At 34.1% G+C, this 8,535-nt stretch overlaps 1 long non-coding RNA gene across 1 annotated transcript; it reads right to left on the reverse strand.

The window, feature by feature from the left end:
* Positions 1-2,652: 2,652 nt before the first annotated feature.
* Positions 2,653-5,923, reverse strand: LOC130892946 (uncharacterized). The gene is made up of 2 exons (XR_009059129.1): positions 5,675-5,923; positions 2,653-4,857 (listed from the first exon to the last, which is right to left on the reverse strand). It is a non-coding gene; the product is annotated as an uncharacterized LOC130892946 (long non-coding RNA).
* Between the last annotated feature and the right edge of the window lie 2,612 nt (positions 5,924-8,535).

An 8,535-nucleotide genomic window follows, 5' to 3' on the forward strand; every position in this document is an offset into this window, starting at 1 on the left:
AAATTATTTATAAAATAAATCATAATAACGTGGAAGAATTTATAGACATGGACAAAAAAATTAATTTTTGGTTAGGTTAGAAATTTTCTATTTTATGTGGATGCGCTCGATAATTCATATTGGGTTGATTATCTAATTTTATGTGTTGTTTTCAAATATATATTTATATGATAATTATTAAAATATTTAATAAATACAAATTGCACATGCTCATTCATATAATTCATGAATTATAACGTACCTTGCAACCACGTGTTTGTTAGATGTTCCGGCAATATCATCTACACCTCTTTCTGCCATAGTTATTGCCATACTTTCAGTTCACTTTAGCGGAACACAATGATAAAAATTAAAACTTCACAATAACAATATTAATTATTGATATTTATAATAAAAACATCAATATAAGTATGTTGACAGTGACAAATTAGAAAGTTGCGCATCATAGGGTGCGCACCAAAAACGTAACGAGGTCATTCATCGATAGATTTTAGTCCTCACATTTTTCTCATACCGGGCCCCTTATATACGCAAATCGATTCTTAAGGAGTAAACTCCAAAAACTCAACATTTTCATAAACTAACCAGTAATGCAAAGAGCGAAGTAGAAACTGTTGATTAACATGTTAAATATTGAGCCTTCTAAGCCACTCTGAACGCTTCTCAACTAAAATAGTTTCTCCAACAAGATTTTTTATTGTAATAGTACTGCTACCAGCTTTTGGTACTTTGTGAAAACTCAAATTTTTTTTTGAGGTAGAGTTCACGACACAGCACGTACTGCCTTTACGAGTATCGTTCCTTTTTCTATGGTTTGGAGAGAATTCCATGTTGTAACAGTTACGAGGATGTATTGATATCTAGTTAGCCTAAACCAGTTATATTCATAAACAATCTATTGTGTTACCATAGCAACGAACAATAACTTATTAGAAGTGTCAGTGTAAAGCTTGACGTCAAAAAAGTGAACCAGAGTTACGCAATAACTGTTGAGTAATAAAATATTTTGACATTGAAATTTTGTTTGGTTCTATAGTAGGCTAAAAATTGTTCAATATATCCTCGTATATAACCTTCATAGACTTTATATGTTACAATATATCTGTTACACAATTATTTAGTATCGCCTTTAATATAGAGCAAAACGTATGTAAACAATGCCATGCGAAGCCTTGTGGCAGCCATATTGGATAGTTCACTTGGTGACCGTCAGGATACGCAGTGCAACTTTAAATTTCCAATACTCAAAATTGTTTGAACTTTTAGTCGTATAGTATTGTGTAGTGATACCTTGGAGTTTCTGACGAAAATCCATTTGTATTGCCTATATTTCAGATTTATTTTAAGTATATTTAATTTAATTTTTGATCCAAAAATAAATTCATATATATAAGGGTTTTATTATAAAAATTATTCTACATTCGAATGCTCCCCTTCTCTCTCCCTTTCCGTACGTTTTTTCAATTGATCGAAGCAGTGTTTGAAGTCTTCTTTGGTGAGTGCCTTTAGGAGCTCTGCCGTTTTTTGCTTTACCGCTTCCATCGGCTCAAATAGGATCTTTTTCAAAGCAGATTTTATCTTCGGAAACAACAAAAAGTCGCACGATGCCAAATCTGGTGAGTACGACGGGTGTTCGAGCACTGGAGTCCGCCTACTGGCCAAATACTGCTTCACAGATAGCGCGTTATAGGCAAGTGCGTTGTCTTGCCACGAGTTGTTCTTCCACAACTCGGGCCGTTTTTTACGAACTCGCAGTGTTGCCAAAACTGACAAATAGTAAGTCTAGTTGACAGTTTGACCCTCTGAAACCCATTCAGTTATCACGATACCGTTAATGTCGAAAAAAACGATCAACATTACCTTGAATTTTGATTTGGACATCCTTGCTTTTATAATTCTGGTCGATTCAGACGTCTTCCTAAGCATCGATTGTCGCTTTGTTTCAACATCGTATTGGAAAAAATGATAACGTTTTACATCATTCGGGGATCTTTTTCTAACCTTTCAAGAAAATCTCAGCAGACCCGTTGACGCAAGAGCTTTTGGTCAGAAGTCAAATTTTTTGGCACCAACTTCGCACAGACTTTTGTCATGTGTAATTCCTCGTGCAAAATTTTTCTAACCGTTTCTTTATCGACGGATGCTCATTCAACGATCAGCACGCACAATTTGGTTAATTTTGGTCACTGTTTCCGGTGTTGAAACAGTAACGGGGCGACCTGGACGCTGTTGATCTTCAGTGCTCTTTCGGCCCTGACTGAAGCGCTTACACCACTCCAAAAACAAGCGCACGATATAGAGATTTGTCCCCATAGTCCTCTTGCAACAATATTTATATCACTCAGTCGGAGTTTCTTTCAATTTAATGAGAAATATCTAGATACCCAACGCACTACTCGTTTTTTATCCCACCCGTCTATGGCGCCTTGTAGGCGCGCAGTCTCGTTATTTTATAGCCAGATCTCGTGTTTTAGGTACATAGCAGATCAAGAATCTGTTCAAGAACTCTCCACTTTAGTACTTCATTTCTTTTATTTTAGAGTATGGGCCCTCTTGTTTGAATAGTCTGTTGAATCTTCCTTTAGTTTATAAATTTCTTTATTTAGAGTTTGTGCTTTGTTTTTGTTTAGAGTTTGTAGTTTTGCATAAATATTCTTTTTGGTTGTTTGTATGTTTATTAAACAATTTGAGTATAAATTCAAATATGTACAATTTTAAGATACAATAGGCAACATTTTAGGTAACAATTACAAGTTTGATTTTAAACTAAAGATAGTTACAAGTAACGGCAACAAAACTGAGTTGAATATACATAAAATTTAGACAATGGGATTACTTTTTCAAATTAAGCTGGTGTAAAAGGGTGGTACTTTTGGTTACTTTAGTATTTTAAATGAAAAAAATATGTTTGTACAAAATAGCTACTTATTATTTAATGGCAGAGCTCAATGCAAACAGTTTGAGACCTATTTCTGGAATACACAAGTTTTATTTTATATTTAATACCATGCACGTTATAGATCAATACAAAATTTCACTATACTACAGTGCAATGTGGTTTTCGGGAAAAATACACATGTAAATATATAGACTACTAACTCCCTAAAAAGATATTGCTTGATATAATACATCCTAAATAAAATCACAAAAATTTATCTACAATCAATTAAATAATTATGTTTTTTTTTATTTAAATTACACCTTTTTTCAACTGGTAATATGACTAACCTTGCAGTAATCACCCTGATGCACTTTATTATAATATTACAAAACGATTTGGAAAAAATTTCAGATATTCCAACTCCTAAGCAGAACAGTTTTGTTTTATTATAAAATTCAATAAGATACATAAAGTTCATAATTTGATAACAATATTTAATGATTACTTGAAGAATAATCCTAATGAGAGTACAAAACTTCTTTGAATTATGCAATTGCAAAAACAAAGAATTTGTATTTAAACCTGTTTGTGTAGTATTTCAAAGTACCTATTCACAATGTAACTAATTAATTCTGTGTCAAATGTAGCACTACTGTTCATTATAATAAAGAATGTGTCACATTAGGCTACTAAGCTAGCCGCTAGTTAGTAGCGTAGTCTAACATAGGTAGTAGCGGCTACTAGATGGACATGTTCAACTTTTTGGCGCTAGTAGCAGCCTTGAGCGGTCATGTGACCTAGTAGCGGCAAGTATGTCACCGATATGACATCGCAGTAGCAGTGTCTTGGCCTTGGCGGCAGCTCAACGCAACCACATGCTAAGTGACCTTAAGTGGTCCGGTAATGAAATAATAACATTTCTCGACATAAATAGAAAATATGAATGTTTGTGGAACACGAAATCATCCGATTACTTAAACCGGGAAGCAAAAATAATTGCTTCTGCTGAACTAATCACTCAGCTTCAAGATAGTGGGTTACCAGCGCGGGAAGAAGCCCTAAAAAAGAAAATTAAAATTCGCGACGTATACATACAGGAATGAGTTGAATAAAATTAAAAAAAGTAGAAGAAGAGGGGCCCGCGTGGATGATGTATAAAGCCTAAATTATTATGGTTCACTACAGCTGATGCTTTTTGGAACCAAGTTATATTTGGAAGGCAGTCATTATCAAACCTGGTAAGTAAAAAACCACATAAATGTAAACAGATGTTAATTTTACAATGTAGTAATGTATATTGTTTGCACTTAATTGTAAGTAACATTGGATTTTCTTATATAACAATATTTTTCCTGCCATATGAGTCACAAAAGCATGTTCATAAGCTCGACGGACATCGTCCCCGTCTGCAGAATAATTGTTCGATTTGTACTGCCTGTTTATTCTATGTAACGCAGTTGGAACTTCTCTCCATGAGCCAGGGGTAAAATCATCTGTCGTTGTGTCTTCCTAATCCACAGATCCAGGGGGGCAGTTGCAGACAGTTGCTAAACACTCTAAACCTCGAAGGTAAAATACCGAAAGCGTTCTCGATTAATCTTCTAGCCCTCGACAACAAGTTTGAGCCTAATGGAAAAATGTTATCACCCACAATAACATCTCCTTTTGGGTAGTTTAGCAAATTTTGCTCCAAAGCACTATGTAATGTAGATTTTTGAAAAATTGTGCTGTCACTAGCTCTACCTTCACTTACTCTACTAACATCAATATAACGAAAGCAGTAATCTCCGTCAACTAAAACAAACAGCACAATACTGTACGTTCCTTTGTAGTTATAGAACATTGACGTTGAATTGTTTGGTCTTTTAATTTGCAGGCACATGTTTACCATCTAGAGCACCACAACAATTAGGGAAGTTCCAGGTTGTTTCAAAAACTTGCTGAATTTGGATCCATTAATTCTCTGTGTTAGGAACCTGCAAGTGAAACATTAATAAAAATTAAAACATTTCATTTTAATTTTGTACTATTGTGTATATGTTGTTACAGGATTTCAGCCAAAATGAGGACTCTTGAAACAGAAGACGATGCAGAAAATAGTAGAAGCAACTACGTCAGTTCAGTGAACGAGCTCCTCATCCTACAAGGATTGCCATGATCCCACCTTCCAGGCTTCCTGTCAAACGCTTGAAGACTGTAATGACAACGAAATTCCCTTCACGGTTGGAGGCCGCTGTCAATAAACTACAAAACATTGCGGAAATTGCTGTAAATTCAGAAAAAACTGCAGAAAAGGACCAGTACGACAAGTTCAATAAACATATTGCCTATCAACTCACTACTAAGAAGTTTTATTACTTTGCAACAAAAATGTCATGACTTGATAACTTTTGAAAGATTAAATCAAATTAATGTGACCTCAATCCAGACACCTTTGGCATTGAAGAAGAATTATCTGCATTTCCAGGAACAGAAGGACTTGATATCCTCCAAAAAGCCCTCTTAGAAAATGTTGAAAGCAGTAAGAGTTTAACGAGTTGATTTAATTTAAAATAAAAGTTACCATGTGTTTGATGATTTTACTTCTTTCATATACCATAATACCTTTTTAATGTAATTCGTAAGACCTTAGATAGATAAACTTTAGAATAGACAAATTGCAAGAACAACAAATTGTTAAAATAAAAGTAACAAATTTTACTTAAAGTTACCTTGGTAAAAGTATATAACTTATGGCATACTAAACTTAAAATATTTTAAATGAATATATTAAAATACAAATAAATTAGTTACCTTTAAAAATGGATCCAGTACTTCACATATAGCAGTTAGCACATAAGGTAAAAATGTAGAAATCGTATTATGTGGTACTCTGAACAAATATTAAAGTGATTTCGAATTGTCTCCACTTGCAACGTATCTTAAAATGATTTGAATTTTGTTCGGCATAATATTGCTTTTCTCATTTTAGTGTCCTGTTTTTTAATTAGTAGCACTAACTTCAGAAGCTCATCAAACTTAGGAGGGATAACCTCATAATATTTCGATATGATTGCGGATCCTCGACTGCCAGCTCTCTCATTAGCGTTGCCGAAGCACCCAGTTTATCCCGTCTTCCTATCCATTCTCTAACCCAAAACCTTTTTTTTTTTTTTTTTTTTTTTTTTTTTTTTTTTTTTTTTTATTTTGTATATGTATTAACATCTCTTCGCATATTTCTCCGATACCAATTAACAGCAATCGACGTAATTTTTCTCGTCGTATACCTACGGACGACATCTTGACAAATGTGGCCCTCAGTAGTGTAAGTAGCAAATAAGTGTGACTAGAAAAATAGCAGCTATTTGGTAGCTGCTAAGGAATAGAGGCCAATAAAATAGCGCTACTGCCTAAAAACAATGCGACTAGAAAAATCGCAGTTACCGACTAGCGGCTAGCAAAGTAGCCTAATGTGACGCAGCCTATAATTTTATTAGTAACCAATTTTTATATAAAACAAATACCAGAAATACACTGAACCAAATTCAATATGACTATTGTAGATATTGGCTTTTAATCTATTTCAGAAATGAAAATTCCAGAAATTAGACATCAAGTCAAATGAAATAATTATCGTATATTAGCTCAGATTTTCGGTATTTATAGTCACTACCTTTAATATCTCACTCTGAGTGTTCTCATTTCATTGAAAAGTATAGTTGTATGCAACATTTAATTGTAATTTTTCTTAATACTGAAGACGCCGTGTACTACCACTATATCAAAACTAAAAATTACACCGGCAGTGTACTTGTGTGTGTTGGTAGTAAACAGTGTGTTCAGTATGAATATCTTCTTCAATGGTTACAAAAATTCCAACTCGTGTTATTTTTTTTTAAACAAGTGCTCTTATAGGCATGGAAGTAGGTATGGAAATAATTCCAATTATGTATTCTTAGATGATGCAATTTCATTTATTTTTGTTCATTCCACATTTTTCAATTTTCTCTGTTTCTTTTTGGCCGCTCAATTTGCTGCTTCGATCCATTTTATTATAGTACAGTTCGAACGACTACTCAGTCAAGTTCTTATGGAAAATGTCTTAAATTAAGATTCGTACTGTTATAAAATTTTAACACCAACCCAAATCAAAAACAGAATGGAGGCTGTTTACGGTGTCTTGTGTCTATCATTTCTCCAATTGATTTCCAACAATAGAAGATAACCCACGTGTGGGAGGTTCTGTGATAGTAAATACTCCAGAAAACATTAAATTTTTGTAAATGATCGGCGCCTAAAACCAAAAGAAATTGAAGCACAGACCGGCATTTCCGAAACAAGTGTTCGAAGGATCTTATAAGAACATTTCCGAGGATGTATTGATATCTAGTTAGCCTAAACCAGTTATATTCATAAATAAAATATTACGTTACCATAGCAACGAACAATAACTTATTAGAAGTGTCAGTGTAAAGTTTGACATCAAAAAAGTAAACCAGAGTTACGCAAAAGAAGTCTACGGAAATTGTAAAAATTGAAAAACTGGAGTATCGAGCCATCATCAAGTACCTGTATTTAAAAATGTTAAGCGGTAAGCAGATTTACGAAGATATGTTTAATACCCTTGGTGATCAATTTCCTTCGTATGCGATCGTGAAAAATTGGACTGCAAGATTCAAAAGAGGTAAATTTTCTATTGAAGATGATGACCGATCGGGAAGGCCAGTTTCTGTGTTACTCCCCGAAAATATCGATGCAGTTCGGATATCTAAAGCACTGAATATTTCATATGAAATGTTTAATGTTTGAAAACGATGTAGACTTCTTAAACCGAATTGTTACTATGGATAACACTCGGGTAAATTTCTACGATCCAGAAACATAGCAACAATCGATGGAATGGCGACACTCTGGTTCTCCAAGACCTAAGAAGTTTCGTGTCCAAAAATATGCTGGAAAACTTCGTGCTTCAAATTTTTGGGATTGCCATGGAGTAATCATGATTGATTTTTTGGATAAGGGCAGAACAATAACTGGAGATTACTATTCGACATTACTGACCACTCTACCGGAAAAAATTGAAGAGAAAAGACGCGGAAAGCTATCCAAAGGTGTTTTGTTTTTGCAGGACAACGCCCCTGTACACAAATCTCATTTTGCCATGCAAAAAATTCGTGATTTAGGGTTTGAATTACTAGAACATCCCCCTTATTCACCCGATTTGGCTCCGTCCGACTATCTTCTCTTTCCTCAGCTGAAAAAAAGTTTAAAAGGTCGTAAATTTTCTTCCAACGAGAAGGTAATAAAAGCTGTGGAGGTCTGGTTTGCAGAGCAACAAGAAACATTTTTTTTGAAAGGAGAGGAGAATATGTTGAGTAATAAAATATTTTGTCATTGAAATTTTGTTTGGTTCTATAGTAGGCTATGAATTTTTCAATATATCCTCGTAGAAGGGTGTCGCATTGAAAAGGTTTTAAACATAGTAAATATTTAAATTTTAATTAGAAGAAATTTAGGAACTAGAAATTTAGTCAATATTTCGGACAAACACCAAGCGACTATGTTAATGTTCGGTGAATTCGCGCGACGCCTGTTTTTTTCGATACATCCTCGTAAACATGACAAAAACTAGTGCCTCGAATTCTAAACACAATGCAAAAGCAGCATGAAGTACA

The sequence above is a fragment of the Diorhabda carinulata genome, chromosome 4 (assembly GCF_026250575.1).
Source record: "Diorhabda carinulata isolate Delta chromosome 4, icDioCari1.1, whole genome shotgun sequence".
NCBI classification, from domain to species: Eukaryota; Metazoa; Arthropoda; class Insecta; order Coleoptera; family Chrysomelidae; genus Diorhabda; species Diorhabda carinulata.